The sequence below is a fragment of the Diceros bicornis genome, chromosome 25 (assembly GCF_020826845.1).
Source record: "Diceros bicornis minor isolate mBicDic1 chromosome 25, mDicBic1.mat.cur, whole genome shotgun sequence".
NCBI lineage: Eukaryota > Metazoa > Chordata > Mammalia > Perissodactyla > Rhinocerotidae > Diceros > Diceros bicornis.
In genome coordinates this window covers 40871511-40893606 of record NC_080764.1, presented here as the reverse complement: position 1 = coordinate 40893606, position 22096 = coordinate 40871511, and the positions used below count along the sequence as shown (strand labels likewise).

The window sequence follows — 22096 nt, the reverse complement described above, 5'->3', positions numbered from 1 at the left end:
TATATGGGATGCTGCTACAGCATGGCTTGTTGGGCAGTGCATAGATCTGTGCCCGTGATCTGAACCCTGGGCCACCGAAGCGGAGTGTGTAAACTTAACCACTACGCCACCAGACCAGCCCTCTAGGATGTTTCTTTTAATAAAAGAAGGGGATGGGGTCCGGCCCAGTGGCATGGTAGTTGCGTTTGCATGCTCCGCTTTGGTGGCCCAGGGTTTGTGGGTTTGGATCCCAGGTGCAGACCTGTGCACTGCTCACCAAGCCATGCTGTGGCAGCATCCCACATACAAAATAGCAGAAGATTGCCACAGATGTTAGCTCAGGGCCAATCTTCCTCACCAAAAAAAAAAAGGGGGGGGGGATGGATTCAATTATTTTTATGATATTGAGAAGGTCTTTTAAAATCTAGAAAAAAACACAAAAAATAAAATATTAGTCCTATTCAGGGCTTATGACTGATTTTATTCTAGGCATTTGTGTATATATCCAAAGAATAGGAAGAAGTTATACTGTAGAACTGCATTTCCTCATAAGTGGAAGTTCTTTCAAACATTTAGTAAATAACTATGAGTAGTTGCCAAGTGCCAGGCTCTGTTATAAATGCTAAAGATATAACAGTGAACAAAACAGATAAAAATGTCTGCCCTCATGGAATTTATTTACATTCTAATGGAGGGAGGCAGACAGACATACCAAAAAGTAAAATATTTAGCCTGTGAGATGGTAAAAGTGCTGTGGAAAAAGAATAAAGGAAAAAGGCATACCAGCAGCAGGAGTGCGAGTTGTCAGGGGCCACCAGTCACATGGTGATTAGCATCTGAGTGACTTAGGTGATTAGAAGAATGACCTAGAAGTGACATTAGAGCAGAGAATTAGTTCTGCTGTCTTGATGCAAGTCCTGATCAAACTGGGAGTGTCCTGGCAGAGGAAGTGATGCAAGTCCTGCCAGGAGAAAGCAGTGTTCTGGGCTCCTCTTCACTGTGCCAGAGCACGTGGCGTCCCTAGGTCATGCTGATCATTCTGTCATTTCACTTCATCTCATCACTAAAACATCCATTTTAATGCCTACTGTGCCAGGCATTGTGCTGTATCTTATGAATGATGATTCGGACTTCACAACTGCACATGAAAATCTTGCATTCTGGCACCTTAATAGTGTCTACTGGAATAACTCTTTGAGGTAAATTATTTAAAGATTAGATTTTCGTGTTTTGATTCATTAAAGCATACATTTATGGTAAAGTGTTGTCAGAAAAGGAATTGAACATTTACTGATGACCTTCTCGTGTTTAGGTTCTGAGGTAGGTGCTTCATGTACCTTACTTAATCAAATTAATAAAATATTTCCAGGAGTTGGGTATTATGATTCTCATTTTAAGATAACAAAAAAAGGTATCCAAGTCTGTGGAGTAAGCTATTAGCAGAGTAGATAATTAAATTGAGTCCAAAGCCTTCATTTATTCTTTGTGTCAAAATATGGTGTGTACAAAAAGCACCCCGTGAAAGAGATTCATTTTGTAGCTTGAGGATACCATATTATCACATGTATAATATGGAAAATCAATTAAATTATGTGAAAATTTGTTACATCAAAAGATAATGCTATAGATATATTGCTATATAATATATATTATATATATATATAAATAAAATATAGATATATTTGGAACAATGCTTCTCTAATGAAGGACCAAGAGATCAAACCCCTCCAAGCAAAGTGTTCAGTTTAGGTGATGATGCTTAGAGATTTACATCCTCAAGCAGTCCTCCAAGCAGAAGTTGCTACTTATTAGAGCATTACCTACTAAATTCTCCTTTTATGTACTGATGGAAGTCTCAAAAGGCAAGCTGTCTGAAGCCAAAATATGAAATGCCATATGCAGTTAGGTCAAACACTTTGATCTGCCTCCCAGTTATTACTGTCACAAAGCTACTTTTTATTTTGTCAAATGAAATAAAAATGTGAGTTGCCTATGCCTTACAACCAGAAAAACACCATCAAAACCACAAGTTCTTGGGACTTACCAGAAGCAAAATGATCAAGATGGCTGTTGATACAAAACATTGGTCCAATTCTCTGCCTTATGCTTTGAAGGGAATGAGTAATTTTATTTACTTCTCAGGTATAGAGGGGAGAAAGACTTTTCTTCAGCCATTTTCTATAGTCTGCAATGTCTGGAATTGCTCAGCCAGCAGCCATGTTGTTTCCATGTATGGAAAATTATGCAAATTTAATTTTATGCCCAAAAGGTGAAAATAATTGGGTTTATTAGAAATAGAAAATTTCAGACCACACTATAGTCTTATTTTTTTCTGTTTTTCTTATCTGCTTGTTTACACAAAGACACACATACCTTTTGTATAAATCACTCTCATATATATATGTGTATATGTGTGTGTATATATATATGAAGTCATTGTTCCCCTGGCAAATGATAGAAAGCCAGAGCTTTCAGAAATTTGGGGAATAGAATCTATCAAAGATTCTCTGGACTTCTCAACTAACCTTCACTAGCTGGCAGTTCAGCCTGGGACAAATCACTTCACTTCCCTCAGCCTCAATTTTCTCATATCCACAATCTCTATAATTCTATAAAAATTTTATTTACTCATCAACTAATATTCATGGAAGTTATAATTTCCAGACACGGGATCTTTCTTATTCCATTATACTCGTTCAAATACTATATTTAAACCTGCAGAATCTGAAGATTGAAGAGTTTGGTTTTTTTCTTTTTTTGAGTACTGGTTATATTACTTCTAAATATGTTGTTATCTTAAAGGCAATTGGTGCAACTTCAGAGATACCAGAAGCTCGGGCCACAGTCTCTGCCAGTTTTAATAATCACATATCTCAGCAATATAAAACTGAACAGAACTCAACCTTCACTCTTATACCAGACTCTGTATCAATCATTCTGATCTGCTGATCAGAACTTAAAGCTACCGTTTTTCCCCCTAATCACTAAAACACAGTTGTGCCATGTTTCAGTTCTTTGATAATGTTTCCAGCTTATCCTGTGTGATAACACTCCTTATTTCTGTAAATAAACATTTTCAAGAAAATTCTGCAATTAAAATGGGGAAAGAAGGACTCATGGGCAGGTTGAAGGCAGCGTCCACTATTTTGGCCCTCAGGAGAATCTCTACATGTCCAGGTTGCACCTCCTTCCTGGCATTTCCAGGAAATCAATTTCATTACTTCACTTAGGGTTGGTCAGGTTCTGGAACGCTGATCTATATTATACATTTTCACAAATAATTGATTTAAAAATCAGAACATAATTCATTAATGTATAATTAAGGCCATTTTGATCAACCAAAAGATTCATAATCTGTGCAGGACAAAGAGGCCGTGGAGCTGCCTTTTGTGGCACACCCACTCCTCCATGTGGGTATGGAATGATTGTTTCCATCCAGAAGTGTCTACATAACTGGCACAGCACTCAATAAATACATTTCCCTTTTTTTAGCCTCCATGCAGATTCCATGCTCTCATTGACATTTTCGTTAACTCATTGTGAATATTTCAAAAGTGAGTGGTTATTTTGTATAAGTGTATGATTGGTTTAGTGACTTTCTGGAATTAGAGTATGCCATTAATTCTTATCAGCCACTCATTTATGAAATATCTCTCAGCATGAATTACTTCTAAATTGTTTAGCTTCATCTGTTTGCTTTCTTATTTTTCAAGTAGAAAGGTGATTTTTTTTTTCTGATCTTCAAATTTTTTCAGGATATATAATTGCTTTCTACTGTTAAGATTCTAATTAAACTCTGACTGCAACAAAAATCTCGAATACAAGCTTAGGCTTTAGACATAGGAAAAAAAAAATGCAGGGACATATATATTTCATCCTTGTATCACCAGAGAAATACTACAAAAATCATTCTAACCAGATTTATTTGCTGCCATATTTTCCTTATACTTAAACCTTAGTTCTTTTGTAATTTGAGCTGATATAGATATAGATATAGATTTGGTTTTCATTGTCCTCCATGAAGAAAAAATACAGATGACTATAATCATTATAATTCTCTTTGCTTTCTTGAATATTGTCATTACCAAATTGGCACTTCAATAACTAACACCTACCTCAGTATAATCCATTTTACTTTTGATTCTTCTACAATCTAATAGTACGTCATTCTAGCTTAGTCTTCAAAGTGTCAAATACTACATACAGCAGGTTATTTTAATGTTTAATAAATATGTTCTCTCTTCAAACAATCATTCATAAAGTTGTTAAGTATTACTGATGCCCTAGGACCATCTCCAGTGTTGCTTGGTTGAACCCCTTCTTCCTCCTCTGTTCACATGTATCCAGTTAGGCATTAATCAGTCCTTAATCCTGCCATTTTCTGCTTTTGTCATGTGCATACCAGAATCATTGCAGTTCAGACCCAGAAATAGATTAGAAGCTCATTCCTTGCCATTAGGTGGGCCTCAGAGCCATTTATATACTAGATTGAAAGCTTCCTGAGGGCAAGCATCATCTTATCTTTGTCGCCATAATGCTTGGCATAGTCCACAGTGCATCATAGGTGTTGAATAAATTTTTTTTAAGTAAATGGATGAGTAATTGAATAAATAATAGTATGAACCCCAAACCTTGACCTCCCTTCCTAGTGCTTGCTGGTTCCTTTACCACACATTTAGGGTCACAATTCGCAAATATTCAAAGCCTGAAACCTTACATTAAACCTGGGTAAACTTTCTTATTCTCTAGGTGTCAAATAGTAAAACTTATTGGGGATTTTTTCTGCCCCTCTTATTAATTCTCACCCCTGCTTAAATCCCTGGATATTTACACCTGTTCAGTTCAGATCACAAACATTCATTTGTTCATCTGTTCGGTTGGTGTTTATTGATTTCCTACCGTGTGCTGGGCATTTTGGAGACAAAGAGGAGCAAAAAGAAATGCAGCTTTTGCTTTCATGAAAATTACAGTCTACAAAAGGAAATAGAGAATAGTTAGATCATGACTGCCAAAAATGTCAAGCTACAATTGAAAAATGCTACCAAGGGCCGGCCCCGTGGCTTAGCGGTTGGGTGCGCGCGCTCTGCTGCTGGCGGCCCAGGTTCAGATCCTGGGCGCGCACCTACGCACCGCTTCTCCGGCCATGCTGAGGCCACGTCCCACATACAGCAACTAGAAGGATGTGCAGCTATGACATACAACTATCTACTGGGGCTTTGGGGGAAAATAAATAAATAAATAAAATCTTTAAAAAAAAAAAAAGAAAAATGCTACCAAAGAGGGTAAGGTATGTAGTGTTCTGAGAGCTCATAGTATGGAAAGTTTACCTTATTTGGGAAGCTAGGCTTTCCTGTATAAGGTACACATGAGCTGATATCTGAAGGACAAACTGGAAATTAACTAGGTGATGAGTATGGAGGAGAGAATCCAGGATAATTCTTGCGAGAGAGCAGACAAGGTACTGAAGTGCAGGGAATGCAGAAAAGTATGCTATAAGAAAAGACTGAAGAAGTAGAGATAGTCGGAGAGACACGACCTTTTAGGTCATGTCGAGATTTGTCTAAGAGTGATGGGAGGCCACTGAACAGTGTTGAATAAGGGAGGGAAGTGATCAAATTTTCATTTTGAAATGATCACCCAAGCTTCAGTGTTGTGAGGGAACTAAAGGGCACTAACGTGGAGATGGATAGATTAGTTTGTCATCAAGATGAGTTTTCTGGCTTGTACAACTAGATGGATGTGGGTGTTATTCATCGAGATAGAAAATGCACTGAGTGTGTGGGAAGATCGTGAATTTGATGTTAGACATGAATGTGTGTTTGGAAATAAATCCTAGGAGAGATGTCTTATAGGAAATTGAATATATTGGCTTAGAGCTCAGAAGAATCATTTGTGTTCAGTTAGTAATTCAAGCTGTGGATGTGGAAGAGAGTATAGAATAAAAAGAGGGAAAGCCTAAGTCTGAACTTTCAGGTACTCCACCATTTAAGGTCAATGTACACAAGAATGAGCCTGCAATTGACAAAGAGCTGGCACAGAGAAAGGAGTGAAATATGGCAAATGTCTGACAGAAGACCAGGGAAGAATATGTTCTGAGAGGGAGAGAAGACATTGTGTCAGAAACTACTGTGACATCACCTAAAATCTGAAAAATGTTCATGAGATTTAGTGACATGTAAATCATTGGGAATCTCAGCAAGAGCTGTTTCTATGGACTCATGAGACCAGAAGCAAGAATGATGGGTGAGGAGTGAGTGGAAGTTAAAATGGCGAGAAGTACAGACAACTCCAGCCTCTCTAAGGCTTTGTAATTATGAAGTTGCTGACGCCCTGGGGAAGTTAGATGACTTAATTCCTGAGAAACTCTTTGCCATTGCCTTATTTCTGGTTCTCTCTTTATTCTAAACAAGCTAGTGATGGAGTCCTTGAGTGCCTTTCCCCTGGACTGGTCACTTTGTTAAATTACTAAACATGAATATTTGTTCATGATGCTACCTAATTGCCTTAATAGAATCATAAAGTCTTCTACAAGGCTCAAAGTACAACATAATTGATGACATCTATGTCTGACTTCCTATTTCCATGACTTCCTGGGTGAGTTTCTGTGATATTTCTGTAAGTTTCCTCTGTAGCATTTATTAAATGGAATTTAGAATTGGGATACATAAGAAAGGTAGTATCAGGGAATATTAGGTATGAGTCAATTGTGATATCTTAGAAAATGAAAACGGATTTATTATTATACCTTCACTCTATTTCCTTCCTTTTCCACTTAAGATTTTTCTATACTATACAAGACACTAGCTGATAAACAGAAAAGGTAAATGAATAGATAATGATAAATACACTGAAATTGCTGAAATAGGAAGGCAATGTCAGAATAAACAAAGGCAAGATTGAAGAGAATGGGGTTGAGAGAATAGGTGTGATAGATAACTTTTGAATGCAAGGCTGTGATGTAATTAGTAGAGCACTATTGAAAATATAAAACTTAACAGAGATTATCCTAGAAGCTCTGCACAGGACTAAAAATAAAGAGACATTGGTTATTGTAATAATCTAGTTATCAGTTTTGGGGAGAGAATATAAACAAAAGGCATTACGCATTGGAAGTATTCTCAAGACTCAGTAATCATTGGGAACATGTCCAAGTGAAAGGCGGTCAATTTGGAGTCAAAAGGAGCTTTACATGCAAGATACTTTAAAAGGGAGATATTTTTAATAAGAAAAAGTCTAAGTGTTGGCTCATTAGGCATCGTGTTGGTAGGACATCCAAGCGTATGTATACCAAGGCAGAAGAAAATACAAACAGACTGAGAGTTACGTGGGGCTATCTAAACATTTCCTCAAATGCTTCCTGGGACGGCTCACTAAGTAACCAGCATTTTTTAACATATGCCTTAGATTGATAAAGACAAGTGAGAAAGTTAGTTCCCTGATCAAAAATATGTTACCAATCTATTTAGTTATATTTACTTAATCAGATTGGAGAGTTGAATTTTACTTTTAATTGTAAGTAGAATCATTTTAAGTTTGTTCATTTCTAGTATGTGTTGAGTCTGTTCTTAGATGACATAAGTCAAACATCTCAAGTTTGTTATAAGAAAATGGACACAATACTTTTGATTTCCCATATAAAGTTCTTATAAAGAGGCTTATTTTTAAGGAAGCAAATTCTAAATTTTATTTCTTGATCCTTTAAAGATATGTTTGATTTGTTTATTGTATTTCCTTTCGGGTTTTTTTGAAAAATAATTTTTAAGCATATTCATTTTGGATCAATCTATACTTACTGTAAGATCTAACAGTGACCAAGAATTGTTAGGCAATTTTAAACGAAGCCAAATACACTTTTTTCCATATTAGTTGAGTAAACATTTCAGTAGAGACTTAAAGTTTAGAGAATAATATTTCTTCAAAAAAAGTATTTAATTTCTACTTAATGTAGTGTAAAACTTTATTGATATTTATGAAACTTTATATATTTTTTCTCTAGATCTCATAATGATTTAAAATTCATACATCATTGAGAAATGCTTTATTATGCTCATTTTCCAAATTGTTTATCTGAAAAATTTCCTCAGATGATGGAAGTTATGAATTTTATAAAAATGCAAATTTTTTCCTTCATTCTTCGCTCTGAATAAATCTTTAAGTAGATTTTCCCAATATGTGAGTTGTTAGGTTTTTGTTTTGTTTGTTTTGGTTTTGGTTTTTGCTTTGCTTGACTAATGATCAAATCTTTTGCAATATTTACTTGATCTAGTAAAATATGTGATTCACAATGACTCATAATGATGTATACAGGAAATGCTTAAACTTAAAGCAATTGAAGTCTAATTATTCACCAGTGATATAGATATATCACTAGTTATATAGGTGGCGAGATTGAAAAGGTATGATATCTTCCTTTACAAAATATTGAATGTCTCTCCAGGAGTCCTCTAAAATTTAAATTCTTTGGGAAAATCAGATATGTTCGAAAAGGCACTGAATTGGACTCACCTTGGGAAAATCTGTTAATCTTAATTAGTTTTAGTTTTTTCATTTGCAAAATACAGATGATAATTTTTACTTATCATACAGTTTGTTCGGACTCTTAAGTAAGATAACGTATGTGGCTTTTTTGAACTAGAAAAATGATGTTAATCTTCAATTAATTATTCTTTTGATCACCTATCAAATCTATCCCTTAGTAAAATTCTGAGGAAATAGATATACATAAGTAAGTATTCAAAGGGCTTTTGGGAAAGTGATTGTGGGAGTTTGACCCTGGAGAAATGGGGACTGTAGTAAAGATACCCTGGAAAGTATTTCTTTGGGTGGGAAAAAGAAGGAAGCTGTGCTAATATTGAAGAGTGAGGTGCATAACTGGGGACTAGAAACACAATGAAAAGAGACTTCTATTTCCTGGTTTTGTCCCTGGAGACTATTCTGATAATAGCCTATGACCTTCTGTAGTAGATGTTTTCATATGTCTTAGCCACCGAGCAGTTTAATGAGTTAAGCCTACTTTAACAGCAACAAATTATAGAGTAATTTGTTTTCTTTTATTGATGCACATGTTATATATATGTTTCCACTTTAATGTCCTCATTTGCATAAGTTTAAATAGGCATATGAATTACAGCTCCAAGGCTGATGTGCAATAGTGTATGGGTCCCTACACCTTGTGATGTCTGCTTAAAGACGCATACAGATGGAATGCTGTATTAGAAACATTTCTTATTTCTCTCCTTATAAAACCTCTGAATTTAACTCTGAATGCTATTTTGTTTTTATGTCTTTTCATGCATTAATTCATACAAATGAATATCTACTTTGTGAGATAGGTATGCAGTATACAGAGTTTGATAATCCATTGTACCTATTCCCAATTTACATGCAATCTAATGCAAAAAATAAAACAGGTACAGATATTTATAATACAAAAGTGAACATTATAAATACCACATGGGTAATACAGAAAATCTCGGGGGTTCCGAATAAGGAGTGATGACTTTTATCACAGGTAGTGAAAGTGGCATCTTGGAGGAGGTGCCTTTTGAGCTGTACCTTGAAAGATGACTGATAATCTCTTGAAAAACATAGACTGGAGATTAATTATGAGCTACTGAAAGTTTTAGAATAGGAAGATGATATCATTAGAGAGATGCTTTAGGAAAATTGAAGTGGTAGCTTGAACCAGAATGATTAGAAAGCAGAGGATGATTCTGCATATAAAAATGAGGTTAAGGCACTATTTTCATAATAGGTAAATGGTTCCCAAGCACTGAGCCCCCTGCTACAGAAGCATCTGCAGAGATTTTTTTAAACAGCAAGTTTTCAGGTCCCTCCTGAGACTCTCACTCAGTGGGTCTTAGGTAGGGCCCCAGAAACAATGTTGAAAACCCGTCAAGTGAATTTGATGCATAGGCAAGGTTAGGAACCACAGGTCACAATGATAAAGCTTTGGGTCTTATTAGTAGAAACTGGAATTAGGATAAGATAATGGGGGCAAGAAAGAAAAAAGTGTAAGAATGATATATTAGAAGGTATTTTAGTTGCTTTTAATTGCCCAACATTAAAAATGACAGTTTTTACTATTTTAATTTTGTAAAATGCACTTGTGAAAAGTTTTCTGCCTTGTGTTATTACTGCATTTATAGTGCATTTAATATCTATTTTCCTGCCATTTTTTTCTCATTTGACATCGTATTTTGTCAAAATAAGTTTCAAAAGCGTTTCTTCCTTCTACATATGCTGACAGTAATTCTGAAGTTAAGATCTTTTACAATTACACTGAATATTTAAAATTACTTGCTACCATAGATATTTTTAGAAAGAATAATATTAGCTGATTAAGAAAGAAAACCATTATGTTTGAAACAGTTTTCAGGGCTTTGTTATCCACTTTGCATTCCAAATTCTATATATTTTTATTGAGATTCCCCACTGCATAAAGATAGAGACTGTGATTTATTTTTAAAAGTACATTTAACATCATGGTATTTAATTATGCTATGTTTATAGGGATGTTTTATTCTCGAGTTTAATCAGATGTTTCTGGGTCTAAATGAAATCCAGTCTTATTTTAATTAAATGGTAGACTATGCTAAAAGTGATGAGAAAAGCTAAAAGAAAAGAACCCCAATGGAAGACTCAGGTTTCAGTTGTTGATTTTGTAAATGTAAAGTAGCTCAACTCTCTAGCTGAGCCAGCCAGACACGATTTGAAATCATGTATAGGACCCATCTGTTGAGCCAGGATTTTCTCTTAAAATTTCATTGAAATGTCTGAATAAATTACTTAGTCAAATGTATGGTTTTCTATTAAATAATGTTGGAATCATGGCAAAACCAAAATTCTTCTATGAAGTGAATGATGATAAAGGTAATTGCAAATGAGTTCATTCAAAACTTTTTTTAATAAAGAATATTTGAGGAGGGCTCAAATTTGGTTATTGAAACCAACGTTCTTTTGATGACATTTCCACTTTTTTATTCCAAAGTTCAGCCTTGCTAAATCCATTTATTTCTCTTCTATCTTCCTTTTTGTGTACTGGCAACTAAATATATTTAGTTTATTGCTCACTATTGTTCTGTTCTCTTGAGCTATGCAGTTTTCTTTTTCTATTGATATACACAGAAAATGAGCATAGTATTCTTTTTATAAGTACCTTGGTTAGTTGTACCCACTGAAACTATGAAAACCCCCCTTTTTTTTTTTCGTGAGGGAGATCAGCCCTGAGCTAACATCCGTGCTAATCCTCCTCTTTTTGCTGAGGAAGACCTGCTCTGAGCTAAGATCTATTGCCAATCCTCCTCCTTTTTTTTTCCCCCAAAGCCCCAGTAGATAGTTGTATGTCATAGTTGCACATCCTTCTAGTTGCTGTATGTGGGACACGGCCTCAGCATGGCCAGAGAAGCGGTGCGACAGTGCACGCCCGGGATCCGAACCCGGGCCGCCAGCAGCCAGCAGCGGAGCGCGCGCACTTAACCGCTAAGCCACCGGGCCGGCCCATGAAAACCCCTTTTTAATTATGTGTAGAAATCTATTCGCTGTCGAAGTCTCTGGGCTTAATATTTATGAAATCATAGTGTTTAATTACTGTTTTGCTACCTCACTTCTTTTCAAGAAGTATAAACATGAAGACCTTTCTTTTCACAGTCTCAATATAAATTCTCAAAGCAGTACAACTGACCCTGTGCTTTATTAGAAAGTTCTTTCCTGTCCTGAATTGAAATGTTTTCTGATATTTTTACCTATAGCTCAATCCCTTGTGGCTATACACACAAGTCTTATTCCACAGAACAGCCTTTCAAGTATTTGAAGATGGTTATCCTCATACTCTTACCTCATTTCTGCTCTAGGCAGTTTTTCATGAGTCATGGCTTTGATTTCTTTACCATTCTGTCTTGTGAATATAATCTCAATGACTCTGTGTACCCAGACTTGACTACAGGATTCTGGCATTAGTCTGAACATCCAGAATAAAGTAGGACCCACACTCGCCTTGTTCTTGAGAATATATTTCCATTAACACCCCTCGCCACTCAGCCGCATATACTCATACCCACCTGATCAGATTAGCTTTTAAGATGATTGTTTCATAATGTTGGTTCATATTAAAGTTAACTAGAATTTGGGCCTGAGGTGAAACTTAAGCATCAGTTTTTGGATAGACCAAAAAAAAAATTAGTTAAATCTTAAGAACTCATGTTTATATTGGACAAATCTTTTAGAAATTTTAAAAGCCAAAGAAGAGATTTTTAAGTCCTCTGTAAGGTTTTTAAGTACTCTCATATCAAATACTATGTAAAATAATTTAGCTCAGAATGTACAAGTAAAAATAACATAGATTTTTTGTTTGTTTGCTTAAATAAGACGGTGCACCATGCATGCTCTGAGTGGGCTTGATTCCTGCCAAAGCCTCATCCCTAACTGTGAAACTGCCAGCATCAGTCCATGGAGCGTGCATGTGTAATTTGCTCTTCTGGGGAGCTGTATCAGGGCAGGGTTGACTGACTGAGAGAACTGAAAGCTACAGAATCTGGGACAAGAAGGCTGCCCTGTGGGCATATGAGCTGGTTACATTTTGGTCCTTTTTCAAGCTAGGGAGATAAAGCTCTTGGTAAGTACAGAAAGGCTGTACTGGCTAAACTGACAGTGCTCTCCTAACATTGCAAATGACCCTCATCACAGGTGCATTATTCACATAGCATTATTCATCGGAGCATCCTCTTGACAAAAACAAACAAAACAATGTATAGAGAGACAAGTTGCAGCCAAATTTTATATAAAAGATAGTCCTCATAGAATTATTCATAATGGGAAGAAAAAAGGATACATTCTGAATGGCCAACAATTATAGTATTAATTATAGTATATCTATACAAGGAAATATTATGCATCCATGTATGGTGATGCTAAAGGAAAACCTTCAGTATTTCCATAAAATATTGATGAGATACTAAGTCAAAAATCAAATTTCAATGTAGTATGTATAATGGTATCTCATTCTTTATAATTTTATTTATTTATTTTTTTTTTTCCCCAAAGCCCCAGTAGATAGTTGTATGTCATAGCCGCACATCCTTCTAGTTGCTGTATGTGGGACGCGGCCTCAGCATGGCCGGAGAAGCCGTGCGTTGGTGTGCGCCCGGGATCCGAACCCGGGCCACCAGCAGCGAAGCACGCGCACTTAACCGCTAAGCCACAGGGCCAACCCTCTCATTCTTAAAATACGTAAGTGATATACTTGGAGAGAGACAGAGTAATCGAGACTGAGATATGGAGACAGAAGGAGAAATGAAAGATTATAAACCAAAATTTTAAAGGAGTTATTGCCAGATGATAGAGTTAATGATGTCTTATTGATTATTTTAATTTCTGTATTTTTGCTTATGTGTTATGCAAACATTGTACAGGCAATGTTACTACTTTTGTAATAAAAGCATATATAATTAAAAAAATTAAAAAACAATTATGACAGGTATAAAAGTCATGTTTCCAGATTACAAACAACAGAAACTAGGTCTAGGGAATTTGAGCAAAAAAAATAGATGTGTTGGAAGCCTATCAAAGAACTCCCCAAATCTGCTGGATCCAAGCTTGAGAAAGACGTCCAGAAAAGCTGGATATCAAGGGAGGCCAGGACAGCTCAATACAGAGCTAGATCAGACAGAACAAGGGAATAGTCTGCTTAGAACTCTTCCACTGGTACCTTTGTCACTGGACAGTTGATCTGTGCCATAGTCACTTGACACTTCTGCTCCCATGCCCAGAACAATCACTAACTCTCCTTATATCTCTGCCTCACTTGAAGATACAAAAGTTCATTGTGGGGTAGTATATATTATTGGCCCGTAACTCATCGCATATGTCCATGCTCAAGCTTCCAGGGCCCTACATGGCTTTTCTCTCCTTCCCTTGGCTTCAGATGGAAGCACACCTTCTATTTGGGATTTCTATCACCTCCCTCCAATAGAAAGGGTGTTGGATGCTAAGTAGTGGCAAATATTCTGTACATCAGCAGTTGGAATGGGATAGTAAACTATTGTGTGAATACTCCTCTGGAGAGCCTTAAAGTCCTTAAATAGGATCTTTAAATAGATTTTTATCGGTACAAGGTAGTCTAATCGTGTATGCCACAATTCCTAAGACTCTGGAACATTTCAGTAATGTATATTATGTGGCTTAGGCATAATGGAAATGCATTCTCCTGGAGATCAACACAAGAACTAATTTATGCATGCATTGCCAGCCTCAGACACCACATATTAGTGTCAGTATATTGTAGAGCATCATGAGGGTGTCTTTTGCTCAAGAAAACTATGACATTTAGTCTTTTTGAAATATTAAGGCAGAATGAATTACTAAACTAACTGCCAAAATACAAATTTAAAAAGTATATAAATATTTTTATTTTTTGAGTGATACGTAGGAACCTGTCTTTTATTAATAGACTTAAAAGAAAAATATAAACTAAAATTCATGGAAATCCATGATTAGATTAATAGTGTAGTGATAACCTCTTACTAGTGAAACAATAACATTTAATAAGGACATTGTCTGAACATTTATAAGATGGTTTACAAGGTCACAAAGAAAGTTATAGATGTAGTACCTGCCACTGAGTTGTTTTATGAGCTAATAGATGACATTCAAACAAATGAAAATGAAAAGACAGAATACACCTCATATATTTATGGGTGTGTGCTAAGGGATATTGGGATGGCTTTAACACAGTGAGGTTACTCTAATACAAATTCAAGAAGCAATTGAGTTTTCAATTCACATATTTTTTCATTTCTTCATTTTATCTAGCCAGATGCATTCTGATAAACTTTTGTACCCAAAGGTCTCTAAATAAGCATTTTTTATTAAAAATCTCACATAACCACATTGAGATTTTTTTTTATTGAGGAAGAGCCCTTTAAATATTGTTATTATTTTGTTGTGTGTAAATTAAGTCTCAGTTGGCAATTCAAAGCCTTCTATGATTTGCTCAGTTGCAATTAATTCCCTTCCTCTCCCTTTCTGTTTCCCCTGAACTTGGCTGTTACTTGTACTATCTCATTCAAGTTTGCATCATATGGTGATGATAATAATGAACACTCAGTGATTAGGTAATCAAAGTTTAGACAAGTTAGCTAATTTGTTCAAGGTCGAGCAGTTTATAAATAAAGTACTAAGATTCAATCTTCAGCAGTCTGACTTTAGAACTCAAGAACTCATACTTTCAATCCCTACACTAATAGGTCACATATTTTCTTCTCTGGATCATTAATTTTTGGAAGTAAAGGCATCCATCTTATTTAGTACTATAACTTCCGTAATACTTAAGACCATGATGACTGCAAAATAAGTAAGATTAAATGTAAATAAATCAAAATGTTCAGAGCAGTTTTTACATAGTGTGATTTTAAGTAATTAGTTTCATCCTTTTACTATTTTAATATGTTTTCCTAATATTCTATAATGATTAGAAGTCAGGATAGGCGATAGTTAAGAGTAGGAATTCTGGTCAAACATACCTGTTTTCAAATTATTTCTCCCCCACTTTATGACTTTAACAGGTTATCTATGGTTTCAATTATCTAATCCATAAAATGGAAATATTATAATGGAAGCTATATTTAGGATTGTTATAAAAACTAAAGATATGCTTATTACAGTATCTGGTAGAAAGCAATCAATAGATGCTGGCTATTATTTTTAATCCAAAATATTTAAAGAGAGAATACTAATAGTATATCATTAGTAAAAGAATACTGAAATTCATGTTCATTAAGATTCTTAAATAGGATTCTTTGAATTCTTAAAATAGATTTTTATCTATGCAAGAAATTCCAATGTGTGTGCTGCAATTCCTAAAACTCTGGAACATCTCAATAATATGCTTTATGCAGCTCAGGTCATGATTCTAATGCTCAGGATGGACAGAATAAGTAAAAAGTGCTATTGACAAAGATGTACCTGACCAGACTTCTTCCTTTTGAGTACGCTACCATGATACAGTCATATTTAATGGTGAACTGTGTTTGGAGCCAATTTATATGCATACACAATGTGTTTTCATGGCATTACTGAAATTATTACAATGTTTTTTACTAATTTTATTTGGCATTTGTATTATGGCTTGAATCACAAAATATTGCAGAGACATGGGTCAGGAAAAGATGAAAGGTGGTGAGAATGAGGTGAAAACTTGAAATAAATAATGCTTAGATTTTGTAAATAAGCAAAAGAGCATCTTTTTTTGCATGTCTCTGTACTAGATGAAAACAGTATACTAGCAAATTTAGGTCTAAGAGAAGATAGAGATAATATTTTAACATCAACACATCTTTTACCAACACTACAGAAATTTCAATATATTTTATCTTGCATCAAAAAGTTGCATCTAAATATTTCTTTATAAAAGTTTCCTTAGGGCTACACAAACCCGGAGAGGTACAGAATTTCTTGACTTTTCTCTATGCAATCCCAAATCAAATAAAGTTCTCTGAACTGTGAGATTCTGTGATCCATTTGGAGATCTTGAACTGGACTGTCCCTTATACTGAACATAGGAGACAGTTCTCCATATTCAATACCATTTTCCCAGTATGTACCAGTATGTCCAATATATACTGTGTGCTCAACAAATGTATAATGAATGCATAACTAATGAAGTTAAATGGCATAAAGGACTTGGAATTGCAAGACCTATCTTCAATCCTAGGCTTTGCCATTTACTGATTATTTAGCTTTGGGTAAGTGATTTAACTTCTTAGAATGTAAATTTATTTATTTGTAAAATTTAAAAAATAATTTTTTAGACTTTATTAAGGAGACATATGTAAATTATCTTTGAAAATAATAAGTGCTAATCATTATAAAGCCATTTCTAAGGCAGAATGACAATGGTCTTAATATCTTGGAATCATAGAATCTTCTTATTGAGAGAGACCTTAAAAGTCATCAAGTTCAGCCACACCACTGGTACTTGATTATCTTCCTAAATAGGGATGTGATAGATATGAAATGCATGTTTTATCTTACATGTAAGGAATTGTTAACTCTGCCCCCACATGCCTAAGAACATTCCCTTTAAGTTATAAAGAAGTGTTATTTTCATAATTTACTCCACTCTTTTAAAACTTACAGAACTCCATGAGGTAGACGCTACTACTATCCCCATTTTATAGATGAGGAGACTTAAAGCAAGAATCGTGAAGTTACTTGCCTAAGGACTCACAGCAGTAAGTTGTAGAGCCTGGACTTGAACCCAGATAGTCAGGATGTAGAAAGTCTCCACAGTCCATACTCATAACCAGCACAGTGTACCCTTCCCAGGTGAAGTGGGATGTGCGAATCTCCTCTTTTCCCTGCCTGCAATTGTGGATGGATGTAAGCAGCATCCTTTTAAATTTCGTAACAGTGTAGAGTCTAGACCAGCACAGTCAATAGAACTTTCTGAGATGAAGGAAATGTTTTTTATCTATACTGTCCAATATGGTAGCTAGTGGCCACATTTGGCTTTTGAGCACTTGATGTGTGGCTAGTGTGATTGAGAAACCAACTTTTAAATTTTAATAATTTAAATTTAAATAGGTACATGTGGCTAGTGGCCACACTGTGACCACTTATTGAACAATGCAGTTTTAGGTTCTAGATCAATGTTTTTCATTTTTTTCCTCCTTGGTATGTATGACAGCTGGCAGTTATGTGTGAGATACTCTCCCATAGATGGAGCCAAGACAGAACAAAGTAGTGGCTAAGAGTTTAGAGACTGAAGTTAAGCGGACTTAAGCTCAAGTCTTGGCTGTAGTGCTTAGTGTGTGATTCTGAGTCTGGAGTTGACTTACCCATAAATTGGGATAATACGGTCATGCTTTGCTTAACAATGGGATATGTTCTGAGATATGTGTCATTAGGCGATCTCGTCATGCTAACACAATAGAGTGTACTTACACAAACCTAGATGGTATAGCCTACTACACACCCAGGCTATATGAAACTAATCTTATGGGACCACTGCCGTATATGCAACCCATCATTGACCAAAATGTCGTCATGAGGTGCATGACTGTAATTGAATTACATCATAGAGCTTTGTTTAAATCCTTTTTATTTGACATAATTTCAGAGTTACAGAAAACATGCAAAAATAGTATAAAGAATTCCTGTATATACTTCACTCAGAATCCCAAAGGTTAATTCTCTCTCTCTCTATTTCTGTCTCTGTATCTCTGCTCTGTCTCTGTCTGTGTGTATATGATTATTTCCCTGAAACGTTTAAGAGTAAGTTGCAGGCATGATTCACCTTTCCTTTACTAAATACTTAAGTGTATATTTCCTAAAAATAAAGACATTATCTCACATAAATCAGGAAATTAACATTTACTAGTCATAATACTGTTATCTAATCTACAGACCTCATTCAGATTTCGGCAGTTGTCCCAATAATGTCTTTTATATCCAGAGAAAATACCATCTTATGCTTTGCATTCAATTTTCATGTCTTTTTGTCTCCTTTATTCTGAAACAATTCCTCAATCGTGATTTTTTTCATGACATAGACATTTTTAAATGATGTAGGCCAGTTAGTGTGCAAACGGTCTCTCAGTTTAGGTTTGTCCAGTGTTTCCTCATGATTAGATTTGTTTTCTGCACTTTTGGTAGGAATAAAAAAATGACGATGTGTCCTTTGCAGTGCGTCATATCAGGAGGCACATGATGTCTATTTGCCCCATTGTGGTGATGTTAACTTTGATTACTTTATCACTTTGTTAAGGTGCTGTCTACCAGGAAGGGGTTTGCTAGTTAAGCTTATAATCCTTTATTTATTTTGATGCTTCAGTTGTCCCAGATTTGGGCAGAGAGAACCCCCTCAAGCTGGCCCCTGCATCCTTTTGACATGACTCCATTGTTATTTGAGTACGTTCCTAATTTCTGGCACAAGAAGTGGTTTCAGACTCATTTTTTACTTTCCCTGACTAGCCCTGGAATCAGTAATTTTATCAATATGTGTAGATTTCTTTTAGTGAAAGAAAGGTATTTTGAAAGCAAGATCTTGGAGCCGGGTGTACTTGTTGTTACTACCGGATGTCATTACTTCTGGACCTTCTCAGCAGACAGAACTAGGACACAGACAGATGGAACACACACACACTCATACAGAGATATGGGTTTATGTACCACCACACATCTATGTATATTTCTTTCTTTCTTTATATCTATCTAGCTATCTATCTATATCTTAAAAGCCGTAAGTTCAAACTGATACCTCCAATTCCAACCAACACCATGGAGTTCATTCTGTCTTCCTCCTTCCCATATTTGTAACTCCCTTCTCTGATAGTACAAAACCTAGCTCCCCTTATCCACAATATTCATTCCATTTTATTTGTTTATTGATTTAATTTATTTATTCTAGCCTAGGATGCCTAGAAAATAGCTTCACAATTATTAACCCATGAATCTGAAAAAAGATGCCCACTATGTAGAATTCAATATATGTTTAGAGTTCTTTGTGTTTTCAGACTGAGGATATATAATCCAAATATTCAAAGTCCAAATAGTTTAAAAGTTACCTGAATTCTCCCCACTGCCTCCATGCCCAATGTGGCTATGTTATTCATTTGAAATGTGAGTCTGTTCATGTTTCTCTTTTAGATTTTTAGATTTGGGTCCCCCCCCCAATCGTGTCTATTTTTGTTTTTTTTTTTTTTTTTTTTTTTTTTTTTTTGTGAGGAGATCAGCCCTGAGCTAACATCCGCCAATCCTCCTCTTTTTTTGCTGAGGAAGACGGCCCTGGGCTAACATCTGTGCCCATCTTCCTCCACTTTATATGGGACGCCGCCACAGCATGGCTTACCAAGCAGTGCGTCGGTGCGCGCCCGGGATCCGAACCAGCGAACCCCGGGCCGCTGCAGCGGAGCGCGCGCACCTAACCGCTTGCGCCACCGGGCCGGCCCCTTGTTTCTTTTTTAAGTATGTGAAACTTAAGAATTTCCAAAAACCATAACTGTACCAGAAATTATACTCAGAGAAGTGTTATTCCACCCTCCCTTTCTTCATAGGAACTGTTTTGAGGAGTAAATAAGATTATAAATGTTTAGATTTTACACACTACCTGGGACCTATTTAGGTTCTAAAAAGTTTCATCTAGCTATTCATTTAATAATATTGCTTTACCTATGTTCAGTTACTCGCCCTAAATACTTCGTACCTTTTCCTCCTATCTGTGAAACCGAATTGGAATATGCAAATGTGTGAATGAAATTCTTCTCAAACTTTGATATTTGAAGTCTCATTAGGAACAGATTATTTGCCTCCTTGTCACAGTTGATTACAAAACACATTGTGTTTAGTTTCTCAGTTAAGAATCACTGGCCTATTTTATTCTTTAAAAAGTTAAAATGGTTACTGCATGCAGGATAAGCATGATGTTATTGCAGGAGTAATGCAGAAAACATATCCGAGTCAGACCTCCTTTCAATGGTGCCTTAAATGTGAGGAAAATAGCTATAATTCTGTATGAAGGTTATAACTGTTAGATTGAAGTGAAAACAAATAGAGAGTCCTGAGGCATGTCTGAATAAATGAGCGGATTACATGCTTAACTAATTCTGAGAGATAAGGTTTCTAGATTAAGTCACGCTCCACAAAGGGAGCGGGGAGGAAGCATTACTTCATTAGAATCACTTTTATTTTAATTTTCTTTTTTGAAGAAAAAGCTTTGTTTCTGGAAACGTCGTGTAATATTGCTGCATTTTCCTCATGAATTCTTCTATGCATACTTAACTAGTGATTCTAATGTGTATACTAATGATATTCAGTAAATGTGTCAGAGAACAGATTTCTTCTCAAGGTTAAATGTTTGCAATAAAATTTCTGGATCAAGTTTGAGGAATTTCTTTCACTGGAAGAAATATATATATTCTTAATAAAATACCCTTTCATTTCTTCTGATCGTCATGTATAAAAGTTATTGAATTTCATAAAAAATTTAAAAATACATTTAATTTTACTACAATACCATAACTAAGCCAAGGAAGAAACACAAAGGAAAAGTATATTTATAGAGATCACATAAATGACAAAAGTAACTATGACTCTTAAACATTGGTGGGAAGCAAATAGAGATGATATATCAAGATAAAAAATGTAATAACCATTTGTAAAAACCAATGTTACCTCAATAAAAAAAAATATACTTTCTGTATTCTTGATAGTCTATAGAAATTTATTTTCTTGTCCCTATCTTAATAGCAGTGTGAACTTAGAGTTGTTAAATTAAATTGCAAGTTGGATCCATTTATAATGTTAGTTTATTATCCATTTATAATATATTTTTTAGTAAATGTTATATCTCAATTTGAAGAGAAAATTTAACATATGATCCTGTAACACAGATATGTTAGAAAGTGTTTATTCATATATGGAGAAACTTTAATATATCTTCAGTTTCACCAGGAAATTTTTTTAAGCGATTCATAGTTGCTTACTGCTTCTTTAGTATCCAATTTTCATATTTCTGGGTCTCCTCTTCCAAATGAGGTAAATACAACAGCCCTCCCCCAGCAGCAGCTCCTCAGAACCGAAGTCTTCTCTGGGCCATGGCTGGGGCCTCCAAAGCCCCTCATTTCCCTGCACCACCTCCCCTCCTGAAGATTTCTTTCTTTCCCGACCTCTCCTGCATCCTTTATATGTCTACCTCTGTCCTTGCTGCTGGTAAGGTAATTGGAACTTCCAGCTTATCATCACCAGGATGCATTTGGGTTCTAGCTGCATATTGAACCCCAGGACCTCCTTGGGATGCTTTGGAAACCTAATCTTTATGTAAGGTTATTTCTGTGAGAAATTGAGTTTAGTGTTCTGAACAACTCAACTATAAATTTTACTATAAGACTACTGTGGGTCATTTATTTTTTTTAATTTCATATCTCCCATCCATTGTGAGATATGTCCCATTCTGTAATTCTGACCATGGATCATGCCTAAATTTTCTTGGCCCTTGTGGAATGACCTTCCCAAATATCTGGAGTATGTTTCTAGCTAGTTACTATTTTTCCACCACTTGTTGGTCTGACTTAAGCATTGAAGAGAAATTATCCTAATAACTTTATTATCCCTCTCCAGATGA

General features: G+C 35.5%; 1 protein-coding gene across 1 annotated transcript in view; it reads left to right on the top strand.

The window, feature by feature from the left end:
• The window catches only part of SYT1 (synaptotagmin 1), a 518259-nt gene that overhangs the window by 41884 nt on the left and 454279 nt on the right, over positions 1–22096 (top strand). The window lies entirely within an intron of this gene.